This window comes from Macrotis lagotis, chromosome 2 (assembly GCF_037893015.1).
Source record: "Macrotis lagotis isolate mMagLag1 chromosome 2, bilby.v1.9.chrom.fasta, whole genome shotgun sequence".
In the NCBI taxonomy this organism is placed as follows: Eukaryota; Metazoa; Chordata; class Mammalia; order Peramelemorphia; family Peramelidae; genus Macrotis; species Macrotis lagotis.
This window is the reverse complement of record NC_133659.1, coordinates 142009379-142026918: the sequence shown is the minus strand read 5'-3', so window position 1 is coordinate 142026918 and position 17540 is coordinate 142009379. Positions and strand designations below refer to the sequence as shown.

The window sequence follows — 17540 nt, the reverse complement described above, 5'->3', positions numbered from 1 at the left end:
TTCGCAAACTTGACCCAGCCTTTCTTTCTAGTCTAGATATTTTTCCTGCTCTCCATGCCACAAGGCAGCCGTACTGGGATTATTCTCTTTTCCTCAGAGAGTACTCATAACCAAAGGGATGACTTTATTTCTTGGCTCTGGGCTTTTGATCTGCCAATTCTTGATGACCAAAATTCACTTCTTCATCATTCTACTTTTTACTAACCCTTCTTCCTTCATAATTCCATATCTTGACTTCCCTGATATATTAATTACTAATACTTCCCCTCTCAAACAACCATGTATTTAACTTTCCTGAATTTTTTGTATTTATTCTCTTTATTTTTATTCTGAATTTACCTATATGTAAATTCTATTCCCCTATTAGAATGCATACACCTTGTGAGTAGAGTCTGTTTCTTTTATTATAGTCCTATACCCAGAGTCTAACATAGTGCCTAGAACATAAATAAATATTTATTGGCTGATTACAGATATGAGAGAAGGTTTGTAAAGAAGCACACAAGAAAAGGAAGGTGTAACCTAGAGTTTAGGAAAGAACTTGTTGTCCAGATTACCTGAAACATTGTGATGGATAGTGATATGAAAAATTCAGTGGTAAAAAATACATTGGAATCAGAGTATAGAGAACCAAAATGAATAGTTTGTATTTATCTTGAGGCAATAGATTTCTGCCTAGTTTCTAAGTAGGAGAGGGTTAAGATATACCTCAAGAATGCAAGTGTCATTGCATCAAAATGTATATTCTGGGAAATAAGGTATAAGATTACAGAACAATGGTGTGGGGGTAGGGTAGGATATAAAGGACTTTGAACAATATTGAGGATTTTGCATTTAATCCAGGAGGTGATGAAGAAAAAGATTTAAAAAAATAAACTGAGCAATGCATATGATAAATGTTTCTATTTTTCTATATCTGTAGTCTTCTAAATATGCAAAGGAGGATTAGTGCATTTTCTGAATTCTCTTATCCTTTCTTTGTCATCTAGCTTTGTCATTATAGTTTCATACCATTGTTTCAATTGTTTTTATTTTTCCATTGACTTTGTAAGTATTGTGTATATAATCCTCCTGGTCTGCTTATTTAATTTTGTATTATTTTACATAATTATTTCCATGCTTCTTTGTGTTTATCAAATTTAACATTTCTTAGAATGCAGTAATATTACATTTTATTACTATACCAATATTAGTTTAGTCATCTTACAGTCAATGGATACCTGCTTTGCTTCCAGGTTTTTAGTTCTACAACAAATATTACAATAAATATTTCATTTTATTTAGGACTTTTCTTTTTTTTCCATTGACTTCTTCAGGACATAATCCTGGCATGGATTTCTGAATTAACAAGTATAATTTCTACTAACCTTTTAAAACATAATTCCAGGTATTTCTGGAATGATTGGTCCAGTTTACATCTCCTCATAATAATATTGAATGCTGTATTTTTTTGTATTTCATTCTAATTTTTGATTTGACAAATTTAAAATTCTTATTTATGATAAACAGAGTTCACTTGAAAGTCATGTCCAATCAACAAAGATTCATCAAGTGCCAGTAGACTATACACTGTCATAAGTAAAAAGAATATGAATAAAGACAAAAAAATCAAATCAAAATAAAACTCAGCCTGACTTTTAAAGAAGTTCAATTTAGTCAAGAAGACAGCATGCAAATTACTATGTATAAGTAAATTATGAACAGGATAAAACAGAGGCCATCTTTCTCATTTTTCATTTTAAATATTGTTCCTTTTTTGAGCACTACAGTTTAAGGATATTGACAAACTGTAGATTCTGCATATGACATTAAACTAGGACGTTAAAGCTTCATCAGTCCAGGAATATAGAATCAGGTGAAGGTCATACCATGTTTAGTCTGGTGGAAAGGAGATTCAGGTAATACATAATGATTTTCAATTATTAGAATGCTTATCATATGGGGGAGGAAATAGACTAATTTTATTTAGCTTCATACAGCCAAACTAGTAGAAGAAGGTTGAAACTGCACAAAATGAAATGGACTTGATGTTAGGGAAGAAAATCTCAATCCTTAGGTCTAACAGTAGAATGACTTTATATATTCTATTAAGATTTTAAATAGTAGTCAGTTAAACACTTGGAGTCTTTTATAATCTAAATTTCTTTAGTGTAAAGGTTGAACTAGATGATTACTGAGATACCATCTAATGCTCAAATTCTCTGATTCCACAATTAATTGAATAGCTCCATCTTTGCTTAACATTTTTTCAATGATCGTATAGAGTTAGGTGTATAAGTTTTATTTATAGAATTCAAAATGAACTAATGCTCATTTTATTTCATTACACAGTGATTTATGGAAGACTGAGGTCATTGTTTTTGTGGGGAAAATGATTTAACATATTGTTTTGCCTCTTATTTGTGTTTTAGAGGATTTGCTTCTTGTTATTAAGGAAAACTCTGAGGAATAAATTTAATTTAACCTAAGAGCCATATCTTTAAGAAATAGCATGAAAATAGTCTTGGCCATTGACCAGATGGACTCCCAATATGATGCTGAAATGAATATTTCTTATTTAATCGAGTAAAACTTTCCTAAGTACCCAATAGATGAAAGGCATTGTTATATTCAAAGATTACTTAAACTCTATCTTGAAAGATCATATAGTGTAAGGAAAGTGTAATTTGTCTGATAAATTGAAAGATTGTATTTGAGTTGCTTTTACTTTAGAACAGGCATCAATTGTGTTTTAAGAAAATATTTTGGAAGGAAGAAAAAAACCCTGAAAATTCATTTGTCAAGAAGAGAGGATAATGATATTTGTAAATAGAACTTCTAAAAATAATCATATAATAATATGATTATATATGTACATAATATATACATATATAATGACCAAAATAAATAATATCTATGGGAAGAAATTATTTCTGTGATTTTTCCCTTAACTTAAGGTGGTTGTAATATTGAAAGACTATTTGAGGTGACTGCTTTAAAGTTCTTGTTATTCTGTAAAAGATCATGAACAGACAGAGTTCAGAAAAACCTGGAAAGACTTGCATGAATTGATGCTCAGTTAAATGAATAGAACCAGGAGAACATTGTACACATTAATAGCACCATTGTGTGATGATCAACACTGAGAGACTTAACTCCTCTCAGCAGTTCACTGACGAAGGACAATTCTAAAAGACATGTGATGAAAAATGCCATACACATCCAGAGAGGAAATTATGAAGTCTGAATTCAGGCCTAAGTATACTATTTTTTTACTTTTTAAAGTTTGTTTTGTTCTGATTTCTTTCTCATGTTTTTCCCCTTTAATTCTGATTCTTCTTTCACAACATCAATAATTTGGAATTGTGTTAAACATTATTGTAAATATATAACCTATACCAGGTTACTCAATGTCCTGGGAGAAGAGACAGTAAGGGAGTGTGGTAGAAAAAAATGTGAAAATTATCATTATTATTATTAGCAGTAGTAGTAGTAGTAGTATGTTAACATATTTAACTCTAGTTATTTAGTTAAACAGTCATCAACCCTTTCACTTTTCAAGGCAATAAATGAAAGATCATGTTGTCTGATAATTTAGAATTGTTGAAAACTCTCAGCATGTGATTGGAAAAAATAAAATAGCATTACGAGTTACTTCACAAAAGCAAAAAGTTTTATTCCTAAAATGGTATTGATATTTTAGGCAGCTAGGTAGTGGAGTGCATAGAACAATGGAGTCAAGAAGAGCTGAATTTAAATCTAAACTTAGACAAAAATATTAGTTGTTTGTCCCTGGATAAATCACTTCACCTCTGTTTGCTTCAGTTTAGTCATCAGTAAATGAGTGTGATAATTATATCACTTAATATATATTGTTAAGTACTTTGCAAACTGTATCTACCATATAAATGCTACAGCTAACAACTATGACTGAATATAACTATAACTAAGACTGCTAATACTACTCAAAAGAATTGAACACAGTGTTACAGATATGGTCAAACCAGGGCTGAGTACTGCAAAATTATCACTTCCTTATTTTGGGGCACAGTGACTTGCCCAAGTTTTGTTAACATTGTATTAAATTTCATCTCTGTAATATCAGGTTATTGACTGATATTAAGATTCCATTTCATTATATGTATGGATCCATTTACTCTAAAAAACAATCATGTCTCTCAGTATCTTGTACTTGCTCTCAATTATAAAGTTGATGATGTGCTTAGTGAAAGGTATATATATATATATATATATATATATATATATATATATAGAGAGAGAGAGAGAGAGAGAGAGAGAGAGAGAGAGAGAGAGAGAGAGTTTAATGTTTCAGAGCTCATCATAGGGGTTCATTTATTCTTCATTTCATTATTGTGCACTGTGGCTCATAACTTTTTTTCTACTATTTCAGGCCTACTATATTTTAAAAATAGAAAATATTTACTTTAAAACATCAGACTTGTATCTTATAACTAAAATGATAAATGTGTTTCCAGAATACTTTCTCATATTGTATATTTATAATATATATAGTAGATGTAATTTTATTGCTACCTGGATTATCTAATATAATTGTTATTTCATAAATGATCTTATTTCTGAATTCCAAGAAACACATTAACAACTGCTTTTATAAAACTAAGATATTATGATAATTATAGGTCTGATAGAATCATAGTTTTATAGCCAGAAGTTATCATAATCAAATGATGCATAGTTGAGATCCCAGGTTATAAATTATAGAATCAAGATTTCAATTGAATTCTCTGATTCCAAATTCATTATTCTACTATGTGGTATTAACTTTAACAGTTAGGAATAGATTGAATAAATGGTAGCAGTTTTCACTATGTTTAATATAATAATCTTTATTTTTATAGAAAATAAAACAAATAGCCTTGCCATTTTGTCTTAATACATTTAAATACTGTATTAAATTTATAATTAGTCATATCAGGTCAGAATTAACCACAGGATAATGCCAAGAACTCTGAAATAACTATTAGCTCATACTTTCTGTTGCATTCACTATCCCTCACCCTTAGCATTTTAAGAAATAAGCTTCAGCTAAATTGTCTTTTCTGGTAGAGAATGAAGACTGAGACTTCCAGTTCCTATTTGATTTTAACACAACGGTTCTGTTTATTATAACCGTTTGTTACCATAAAAGTATAAACTGAAAGGTAGCAATGATGGGTTAGGGTAATATATTACATTAAATAAACTTGTCCTGTGAGCAGTGCATGGAAAGCTTTGTTTACATTACAGTAAGCTGTTTTTTTGCTGCATTTACAATTCTGCTGTTCAAGTAAATTAAGGGAGCTCTGACAGGACCCTTTAGCTTATCTATCCAAAGCAAAAGGCATTATTGTTTATTGTTATCATCATCATCATCATCATCATCATCATCATTATGTTAACACATTTAACTTTAGTTATTTAATCAAACAGTCATCAACCCTTTCACTTTTCAAGGCAATAAATGAGAGGTTATTTTGTCTGATAATTTAGAATAAATCAGATATTATAAAGTATTCAACAACCTCTTATAAAATACTGGGACAAAATCTGGGAAAAATCAGGAAGTATAATTTATGGCTTTGGCATATGGTGAATATAAAGTGTATCAAAGGGTGTTGAGGAATTATTTTATTAGTGATAAAGTTTTGAAAAAAATATTTTTAAGAGTTTTTTTTAAGTTTAATATGTACCCAAAATGTCTGTTCTGATTTAAAATTTGAAACAACTTGACAGGATTCAGGGAAATTGAATGAACTTAAAAAAAGAGAAGCTGATAGGGGATACCTAGGTAAATCATGTTCTAGATATAATATCTTTAATCATACATTAATAACAACAATATAAAACAGTTAAAAGATGCAAGGTTTTGAAACATACTTTGCATATGATATCTCATTCAATCCTGACAGTGTGCTTAGGAGACAGATATTGTTATTATCTCTATTTTATGCATAAGAAAACTGGGATTTAGAAAATTTAATGATTTGCTCAGGGTCACATAGTAAAGAGTCTGAGGTAGGATTCAAATTCAGATCATTTGAACCCAAGTCTTCTATTATGTCCAAATTACTAGGTAGTTTTGCATTGGAGAAGACATTGCTAATTGAGTCAGAAAACCTGAGTTCAAATATGGTCCTAGTCACTAAACAATTTTGTGACCCTGTATAGGTCACTTAACCTCTGCCTCAGTTTCCTTATCTGTAGGGGTGCAAAATGAAATAACATTTGAAAAATACTTTTGTAAACCTTAAGTGACAAATAAATGCTACCTATTATTAATAATAATACAGTATTGATTTTGGAAAATAAGTATAAGTTTCCTTTAACAGCATAATAGAATTAACATAATTCTAGGAAAGAAGGTAAAAGGAGGGAGGGAGAAAGGAAGGAATCATTTTTGTGACAGATACTGTGTTAGATACTTCATAAATATCGTCTCATTTTATCCTCAAAATAATTTTAGGAGTTATGTTCTATTATTCCCACTTTACAGTTGTAGAAATTGATACAGACAGAAGTTAAGTGACTTGCTTAGGGTCATGGAGCTAGTAATTTAATTGTCTCAGGTCAGAGAGATCAGAGCCAAATTTTAGAGGATGTTAAAATTCAAACTAAGGAATTTGTATGTTTTTCAAGTGGGTGGTGAGGAACTATTAGCGAGTTTTAAATAGAAGAATTGACATGATGAAGCCTGTGCCTTTGGTTTCTTCCTGGAGAATGAATTGGAGAGGAAACCAAAGAAAACTGAAAACCAGAGACCACTTCGAATGCTATTACAATAAGTATTTATTAACCATTTAGAGTGTATCCCAGACTTATACTAAGTCCTGATAATACAAAGAAAAGGAAAAAGAGTACCTTCCTCAAGGAGCTCCCATTCTAATAAAGGAAAATATATTTTGCCTAATGTGTTTCAGAGTATTAGGCTAGAAAAATATTGGACAAATAGAATTCAATTCTTGTCTTTATGATATTAGAAAATAAAGTTCAAATATAATTATGGTATATACAACATTATATGACAAAGGACTTTGTCAGTTCTATAGTGACAGTTCATTTTTGACCTCAAGCAAAAGGCAAGATTTTTGGAACAGGTAATGTTTCAGCAAGGTTGTAAAAGATTTGATAAGAACTCAATAGGCAAAAAAGTTGGGAGAAAATGTTAGACACTGTCAATTTGGTGAACCAATTAATACAGATGAGTGGGTAAAACATATTCAAAGGGCAAAGAATAGATCATTTTAGCTGGGGTAGAGATTTAATAAAGTATAATAATTTGAAGTAAGGCTAGAAATATAGAAAATCTAGAAAGCATTGAATGTTAGGTAGGGCCTCATCTTTAGATCATAAGAATTAGGGAGTCTATGAAGTTGTTAAAAACAGAGAAATGAGATAACTGGGTTCTATTTAGTGATATAGAGGAGAGATGAGAGAAGCAAGAGTAGAAGTGAGAAGATCTATGCATATGTTATTGCCATAGTCTGGGTAGATATTAGGTAGTACCTATCCTAAGTATAGGTACTTTGAATAGGGAAGAAAGAGGTAATAGATGAAAATGTTGTAATTAGGGCTTCCATCTAAAGTGGTCCTTAATAGGACAAAATCATCCTTATTATTTCCAACAACTGAAAAGATTTCACTTGTTAACCATGTGAAAGAAAATCTGCCTTTTATGTTAGTCATATCTTTGATATTTGTTCAGAAGAGAATAAGAAGAAACCCTGCTAGAAGTTTGGAAAGAGAACCCATGATTAGCTACTAGTATTCATGACTAATATTTTAGTGTAGAATCTTCTACTTTACCTTTTTCAGACGTTTGACCTTACTGGGCCAATTGTCATTTTGGCATGTGAATAATGGAGATGTGGGACTCTATATAGGTAGAACAAACATTATATTGATTCATTACTTGTTTTTGCCACTGCAAATGGTGGAATGGTGGAAATTGGTGGTGGAAAATGGTGTGAAAATGGTGGAAAAAACATTTGTAAGCTGATGAAAATGCATTTGACCAACAAAATATCTTAAAAGTCCATAAAACAAAAGGAGGTAAACACATTTGGAAAAGCACAATATTTTGAATTCTGATCCATTCTGACATTTGGTTTAGGTGTGGATTCAAGTTCAGTCCTCTGAATTTGGCAAGTTTAAGCATATTTGCAAAATGTTTGAGGTGGGGAAAAAATGCCAAATTCATCAAAAAGTGTTTTTTATCGTTATTTCAATTGACCTCAACAAACTGTTATTAAATGACTACTTGTACATATGGAAGGACACTAAGATGAGAAGACAAAAATGAAATGGCTAATGTTCTCAATAACTATTCTCAAAAATTAAATGGCAAAGGCTCATTTTTTATGTCTCCATTAAATTGCCCTCTGATGTTATTCCCCATTATTATACTAGTGACTTTATTACTATGTAGAAATATGAGAAACTTTTATTGATTTCTAATCATTTCCATGTTCTTATCCCTATTTCTGTAGTTTTTAGAATTCATTTCATAGTTTGATGAAATTGCATACTCACATTGGATGGTAGTTTTAATATGATAGCATTTTATTTCCAATTCATTTCTTTTAATACAATTTTGAAACATCATATTGCAAATTATGACAGCCTTGATGTTACATTGAATTCTAGTTATTTTAAATCTCATTAATATAGTTAAATAATTGTTTTTGCATGAGCATTGGCAAGCTTAACATATGGATAGCCATGGAGGTGTTTAGTAGAGTTTGAATACAAAATATCTACTGAAATACATGTTTAGGTGACAATTACAATGTAAAGAATTCCAAGTTATATTCCTCATAAAATGCTGCCACCTAACTCTTTATTTTCATAAATGCCCACCTTTGGAAAGTAAGGATAATTCATAATGGAAGTGCTCATTGTAGTAATGATAACACTGTTTTCCTAGCTTTTTTGTAAATATTATAATTAGCTCTGAATACTGCAATTCTTTCCATTAACTTGTAGGCATTGAATACAAGTTTTCATTTATTCTTTATTATTTTGATGTTTCTGTTTCTCTTAATATAATGTATTAAAGTAGGACTGGACTATTTAAATTATTCAGCTGCTAATAGGTATTATATATTTATATATGACACACCAAAATATTTATAACATATGTAATAAATCTCAATGTCCACAAAAATATTTTGTCTGCTTTCAGTTAACTGAAAGAAGTATAAGTGTGTATTATTTTGTGGCCTGTATAAACTATTTCAAAACATTAATTTAAAGATAATATTATATATAAATATATATATGTGTATATATATATATATATATATATCATTATCTATATATAAAACTTAAATGATGGGGAACCTTTTTTCTGCAAAGGACCATTTGGATGTGATATTTGTGGATGATATTTGGTCAAACATTTAATTAATTCTTTCCTGAAAAGGTTCCTAGATTTATTGAATTTTGATTCCCATCAGCATAGGTGCATATATTTGTGAATATTTATGTACATATAGGTGGATAATGCATATATAAGGCATAAAAATACATACACATGATGTGGAGTCAAGAAGACTATCTTCTGTAGTTCAAATCCAGCCACAGGTAGTTACCCTATAACCTTGTGCAATTCACTCACTTGTCTGCCTCAGTTCATCTGTAAAATGAGCTGGAAAAGGAAATGGCAAACCACTTCAGTATCTTTTCCAAGAAAACTCCATTTGTCACAGACAGTTGGATGCACCTGAAAAACAATTGAATAGCAACATGCTTGTTATGTAGTTTCATACACATTTAGGTGTATGTCATATAATATACTAAGCATATATTTCTATCTCTATGTTTATCTTTATATCTATCTATATATCAGATAGATATATGGATAACTGTATACATTTTTTGTTAATATGACTTTATTTACACATTACTAAAATATTCTTGTTTAAGAGTAAACATAATACCCCCTCCACCAAAAATATAAAACCTCATGAGAAATAAAATAAAAGACAGACAAAAACAATGTGTTTGAGTCTGTTCTGATACCATTAGCTCTGTCTTGGGTAGATCACATTCTTTATCATAAGTCCATCACAGAAGTTCCTTCCATATTTTTTCATAGTTGCTGTTGCTGATTGTTATTCCTTCTATCCATTCCTCCCAACTACCATATATTATTTTTGCTCTCTTCTTTCACTCTGTCCCTCTTCTAAAATGTGCTGCAGGGTAGCTGAGTGGCACAGCAGAAAGAGAACCAGCTGTGGAGCCAAGAGGTCCCAAGCACATATACCATTCCAGAGACCCAGCAACCACCTGGCCAGGTGGTACCATTCAGGCCACCCAATCCCAGCATCTTGCATAAAATAAAAAAGGAAATGTTCCATATCTGACTATTCTTTCCTATGATCTATCCTTTCTTCTAGCACCTACATCTCCCCACACTTCCCCCTGTCCCCCTTCTCTCCTTTTTACTCTTGATGTCTATACCCTATTGAGTGTTCATGCTGTTTCCTCTCTGAGTCATTTTTTTAGGTTTTTCCAAGGTAAATGGGCTTAAGTGGCTTTCCCCAAAGGCCACATAGCTAGGTAATTATTAAGTGTCTGAGGCCAGATTTGAACTTAGGTCCTCCTGACTCCAGGACAGGTGCTCTATCCATTGCACCACCTAGACACCCTCTTAGTCATTTCTGATGAGAGTGAAGGTCCCCCCATCCCCCCTCACCTTCCCCCCTTCCATATCATTGCAAAAGCTCATTGCAAAAAAAAAAACTTTGATATGAAATATCTTAGCCTCTTCCAACTCTCCTTTCCCTTACTCCCCATATGTTTCCCTTTTAGCCATTGACTCCATTTTTAGAATATATTATATCTTCAAATTCAGGTCTCTCCTGTGCTTCATCTATAAAAGCTCCTACCTGCTCTATTAAATGTGAAGGTTCATATGAGTATCAGTATCATTTTTTCTATGAAGGAATACATGCAGTTCATCATCATCAAGTCCCCCATGATTTGCCCTCCTCCTCCTCCTCTCTCTCTATGCTTCACTTGATTCCTGTACTTGAAGTTCAAACTCTCTGTTCAGCTCTGGTTGTTATAACAGGAACATTTGAAATTCCCATTTCATTGGAAGTCCATCTTTTCAGGGTGGTTAGGTGGTGCAGTGGATAGAATACTGGCCCTGGAGTCAGGAGTATCTGAGTTCAAATCCAGTCTCAGAAACTTAATAGTTACCTAGCTGTATGGCCTTGGACAAGCCACTTAATCCCATTTGCCATACAAAAACCTAGTCCATCTTTTACCCTGGAAGAGAATGTTTGGTTTTGCAGCGTAGTTGATTCTTGGTTGCATTCCAAGCTCTTTTGCCTTCCAGAATATTATATTCCAAGCCCTACAAGTCCTTAATGTAGCTACTGCTAACCCCTATGTGATCCTGACTGCAGCTCCATGATATTTAATTGTGTCCTTCTGGTTGCTTGTAATATTTTCTCTTTCACTTGGGAGTTCTGGAACTTGGCTATAATATTCCTGGGGGTTGTTTTTTTGTATTACTTTCGGGGGGGGGAGATTGGTGGATCCTCTCCATTTCTATTTTGCTCTCTGCTTCTAGGATATCAGGGCAATTTTCCTGTAGAAATTCTTTAAAAATGAGGTCAAGGCTCTTTTCCTGATAATGATTTTCAGGTAGCCCAATATTTTTTAAATTATCTTTTCTGAATCTGTTTTCCAAATCAGTTGTTTTTTCAATGTGATGTTTCACATTTTCTTCTAATTTTTCCATTTTTTAATGTTGAAATGTTGTGTCTTGATTTCTCATAAAGTAATCAGCTTCCTTTAGCTCCATTCTACATCTGATTTGTTTCCTCAAAGAGCTTTCTTATCTCCTTTTCCATCTGGCCAATTCTGCTTTTTAAAGCATTCTTCTCAATAACTTTTTGAACTGTTTTATCCATTTGACCTAAGCTGGTTTTTAACATGTTATTTTCTTCAGCATTTTTGGATCTCCTTGACTAAGCTGTTGACTTCATTTGCATGTTTTATTCCTGCATCTCTCTCATTTTCGCATTTCTTTTCCCAATTTCTCTTCTATCTCCCTTACTTGATTTTCAAAATCTTTTTTGATTTCTATCATAGCCTGAGCCCAGCTTCTATTTTTCTTGGAGTATTTAGATTCAGAATCTTGTACTTCCTTATCTTCAGATTGAGTATTTGGATCATATTTAAAGTATTTGTCAATGGTCAGGTTCCTTCCCCCACCCCCATTTATTAATTTCCTCAGCCTGTGCCTGGTTTGGGAGTGCTTCCTGAACTCTCGAGTTTTGTTGGGATACCCCTACAAGGATCTCAGTGTTTGAAGCTCTGACTGCTCTCCTGGACTGTGAATGACCACAAGTACACCCCTCTTCCATGGGACTGGGGAGGACCATGTTCTATTTGGGGGCCTAGACTAAGATCAGTATCTGAATGTCGTCAGAGCCCTAGAGTCCTGTTCCAGGGACACGGGGCAGACCTTGGAAGTCTCCCTCCACTCCCTTACTATCGGTAGGCTGAGCACTCAGGACACAGCTGCCTAGAGGTTCCTGCTTGCTGTCTCCAGGAACCTGCTTCTGTTTCCTTGATCTGGGCACAGTGAGTTCCATGGCTGCGCTGAATGTTATGACTGGCTGAGGGCCTAGGCTTCATGCTCTCTCTGGCAGAGGTCTCCTTGCTGGTCTTTCAAGTTGTGCTTTGTGCTCCCTGGGGCGTAGGTCAGGAAACAGCTTCTGCTGTTGGGAGCCAAGGTTCCCAGGTACCCTGGGGCTGTTCCCAGGAGGCTGAAGTTTATTTACTCTGGCAGGGCAGCCCCTCTAACCTCCTGGAACAGAGTTTTCCCACTATTTTCCAGGTTACCTTGGGCTGGGAATTGCCTCACTGGATCTTTCTGTGGGTTATGTCTCAAGAATTTAGTTAGAATAATAATTTTAAGATTTTTGAAATATTTTGAAGAGAGCACCTAGAAGAGGCTCTTCTCCTGCTGCCATCTTGGCTCCACCCCCACTAGATACATTTCAAAGAAAAGCTATCAGCAGTGGGATTGGGGGACAGGAAAAGATTCTTGTTTTAAGTTAGGATTTAGGGTAAATCTTCAAAGATATCAGAGATAAGAAGAAAGCATTCCAGGAATGGGAAAGGAATCTAAAGAAGAGCTATTCTATTCAAGTAGTAGCAAGAAGGCAATATTGCTTGATTATAGAATAAATGGAGGAACCTGAAGTGAAAGAAGACTCCAAAGGTTCGAAGAGGTCAGGTTGTAATGGTATTGAAAAGTCAAACAAAATTTTATATTTGATCATGAACTTAAAAGAAAGTAAAGAAAGTGTATATTAAATAAGGAGTAACAGGGTCAGACCTCTCCTTTGGTATTATTACTTTTTTAGATGAGGGGAGGATGGACTAGAATGGGAAGAAATATAAAGTAGGGATATCAAATAGAACAGCAGTAAAGATATGAGGGGGACCAGTACTTGTATCAGGATGGTGGCTGATAAAAAACTGTTTGCATTACAAAGAAATTCTACAAAGTATTTTAAAGTTATATTTAACCATTAATGATTCATTGTATTTCATTCATCAATTAAGTTTATGTTGAACAGTGACTATATAGAGCATGCTTCCAGAGATCATTCAGGCTGAGGATTAGTAGCAAAGTGTGTTCATTTGTACATTTACTGCTTATTATTAGTTTATGGAATAAAGTGAAGCTCCTGTAAAATGAGCAGTCATGACTTTTTTCCTCATCAACAATACGCTGAAATAATTGAAAATGCCCAACACATATGTTTAAAATTGATTTTAAACTGATAATTTATCTATTGTTTACTATATTATAGAAATAGTAAATTAATATATAGAACATGGGTTAATATGAGAATTAAGATATGGTTGTATGAAATCTGTGATTATTACAAATTTAATATTATTTATTAGAGATACATATAGTTACAGATCTCCAATTTTATAAATCTAAGGGATTACTAATGAGGTAAACCACACTTCTCTGCAATTTATAGTCTTAGAGATGAGCATAGAACACTGAAAGAGAAATCCTTGCCGAGGGTCACAGAGCTAGCATGTGTCAGATTAGACTTTAATTCAGGTCTCCCCATCCCTGAAGTCAGCCTCCTGTTTATGTGATACTTCCTCTTATATTATTTTAATAATTATAAAAATGAAATTATACAAACACATAGATACATATATATACATATATATACATATATATATATATATATATATATATATATATATATATACAAATTGCTAGAGAGGTTTTTTGATAATTTTTTTGAAAAATATGTAGCGTCTCTTCTCCTGGTTTGCAAAAAACTTGATTTTAGACAAAATTTACTGATGATCTTTGAAAATCAACAAAGGAAGTAAATGAATTTAAATATTGTTAAAATTAATCATGGATATTTTTGCTCAAATTTTTCACATATGCTAAATTAGTGTAATAGTGTTATTAGAACCAGAGACAGAATAATGGTATCTTACCCAAATTTCACCTAAATTATGTATTCTATATTTGACATCCCAAGTAGCAGTAAACTAGCTTTTACTTAAAATAATAAGTTCTCTCTATTCAAGTAGAATCTGAATGATCCTTAAAGATATTATGAAAGTGATTTGTGGTCAGTATAGGGTAGTCTAAATAGATTTTAAGAAAGCTTCCAAATTTTTAGCTTCTGTGATTGCATTATGGTCAAGAGTTGGTTGGTTCTTGCCTTTCATTACTGAATAAGACCAAAATGATAACACTGTGTTTAAGACAAATTACAGTGTGTCCCACTATGGCTGATCAAACCAATACAGTCTCAGAATGCTCAATCACAAATTGGTTACAAATATTCCATGTGAACACTTGGGGTGGGTACTCTCATTATGCTGGGCAGTCCTGTGCCAGTGTCTCCCATGTTGTACACTCAATTTTAAAGTTTTTCAATGAGAACTTCAGAATGTCTCAGTATCACTTCTTCTGGTCCCCTTGTGAGCACTTGCCCAGTATGAGTTCTCATAAATTAGGGGGTTTTTTTTGGCAAGCTAACATGTGGCATTCTATCAACATTTTCAGTCCATCTTAGTTGCATTCTCTGCAGTAATGTTGGAATGCTGGGAAGTGTAGCTGGAGAAAGGACCTCAGTGTCTAGGATATTCTCCTGCCAGGTGATCTTCATAATCTTCCTAAGACAATTTAAATAGAAAGGATTCAGTTTCCTGACATGGCACTGGTACACTGTCTGGGTTTCACAGACACTTAGCAATGAGGTCTGCACAATGACCCTGTAAGACCTTCAGTTTGGTAGTCAGTCTAATACCTCTTCTCTCCCAAAATTTCTTTCAGAGCCTCCCAAATACTGAGCTAGCTCTGGCAATGCATATGTCATCCTCATTGTCAACTTATACCACCTTGGAAAGGACACTGTCAAGGTAAGTGAACTTGTCCACAATTTCCATTTGCTGTAATCGATAGTTCCACATATGGATGGTGTGGTGCTGGCTGATGGAGCAACTGTGTTTTCTTGGTGTTAATTATTAGACTAAAATTAACATAAGCAGCAGAGAATCAATCCATACTTTGTTGCATATCAGCTTCAGAGGCTGCACTAAGTGTACAATCATCTACAAACAGAAGATCCCACATCAACACTCCCTCCACTTTGGTCCTAGCCTTTTCAAGTTGAAGAATTTGCCATCAAGCTGACTTTGAGGCCATGTTTATCCTCAGTGAAGATGTTTGATAACATGGCTAAAAACATCATGCTATAAAGTTCAAGAGCAAGAACACACCCTTGTTTTGTTACATTGGTGACTGGAAAATCTCAAAATCATCGTCCACTAACCAGAACCTGAACATGCTTGCCATCATGGAATGTACAATATGTACAATGTACATGGACGTACAATACTGATAAACTTCTCCAGGCAACTAAATTTTGACATAATTTTTCATAAACTTTCATGACAATATATAAATCTCTGTTCTGTTCCTGGCATTTTCCTGGAGTTGTCGGGCAGCAAACACCATTTTGACTCTTCCTCTATTCTTTCTGAAGCCACACTGGCTCTCAGGGAGGTAACCATTTTCCAGGTGAAGGATCAGCATATTGAGAAGGACCCTGGCAAGAATCTTATCAGTGAGGACTAAAAGAGATATACTCCTGTGATTGTCACAGGATACTCTATTACCTTTATCTTTATAGAGATGGACAATGAAGGCATTCTTGAATTCTTGGGGGATAACCTCTTCATGCAATATGATCTGGAAAATTTCATTCGGTTTATGGATGAGCAATGGACACTCCATGTTGTAGATCTCAGCTGGAATAGAATCAGAAATACACTTTGCCACTTGAAAGGAGCCTAATGCCATTCAAAACCTTTTCTTCAGTTTGAAATTTAGCTAGGGACTAATTGACTTCAACTTGAGGTAAACAGTCAAAGGCTTCTGCACTGATTGAGGATGATCTGCAAAGAACACTATGAAAGTGTTCAACACATCTTTTTAGGATCATATCCTTATCTTTAATCAGTGTGGATCTATCAGCACCGAGTAGCTGAGATGCACCTTATGTCTATGGCCCATAAATAGCCTTCAGGGCATCATAAAGCATTTTTGGTTTGTTACTGTATGCATAAAATTGAATTTCATCTGCTTTCTTACTGAGCCAAGAGTCCCATATCTCTCTAAATTTCACTTGTACTTTACTTTTGATGGAATTGAATACTACCTTCTTAGAAATGGATGAACTGTCATGCTGGTAAACCCTGTGGAGATCTTGTTGTTCATTTAGCAGATTCTGTATTTCCCCATCATTTTCATCAAACCATTCTTGGTATTTGTGAGTTTTTTGGCCAAATGAGAAATTGCATCAGTGTACACAAGATCTCTGAGAACTCACTACTCTTTTTCTGTTCTACTGTTGCCAGCTCTGTGTTGGCTCAGTTTTCTTTCTAAGTTAGCAACAAGCTTTTTTGTGCTCAGATAGACACTCTAATATCTTGACATGAATTCTTAGTATTCATTTTGCCTTGAGGCTGCCACTTTTGTTGAATGTGAATATTTAGCTTAGAGAGGATGAATCTGTGATCAGTCCATCATTCTGCATGATGCATTGCCTTTGTTACTCTCGTATTTTATTTGTCTCTTCTCCTTACAATCACATAGTCAATTAGATGTCAGTGTTTACTATGAGGGTGTATCCAGGAAGTTTTATTTTGTTTAGGTAAACAGAAGACAGTGTTTGTAAAGAGAAGGTCATGAGATGCACAAGTCTTCAGTAGAAGGTGACTATTGCTGTTGTTTCCAACTCTATTCCAACTCCCTATCAAGTCTGGTAATGAGCCTATTCTGGCATTAAAGTCACCCAGAATTAGAAACTTGTACATTGATGATAAGGGACTACAGGATTTTATTAAAGTTTTCTTTAACCACATCAGTGTTTGTCATTGTGGGAGTAGAGGCACTTATGATGATCACATGGTGTTTTCTTGGAAGTACCAATCTCATTGTCTTGAGCGTGTCATTCATT

General features: G+C 33.6%; 1 protein-coding gene across 8 annotated transcripts in view; it reads left to right on the top strand.

The window, feature by feature from the left end:
- CHRM3 (cholinergic receptor muscarinic 3) overlaps positions 1-17540 on the top strand; it is a 658611-nt gene that overhangs the window by 75481 nt on the left and 565590 nt on the right. For all 8 annotated transcript variants that reach the window (XM_074222928.1, XM_074222921.1, XM_074222922.1 and 5 more), the window contains one exon: positions 15353-15438. The gene's annotated coding sequence lies outside the window, so the exon portion shown is untranslated. The remainder of the gene's footprint in view (positions 1-15352; positions 15439-17540) is intronic.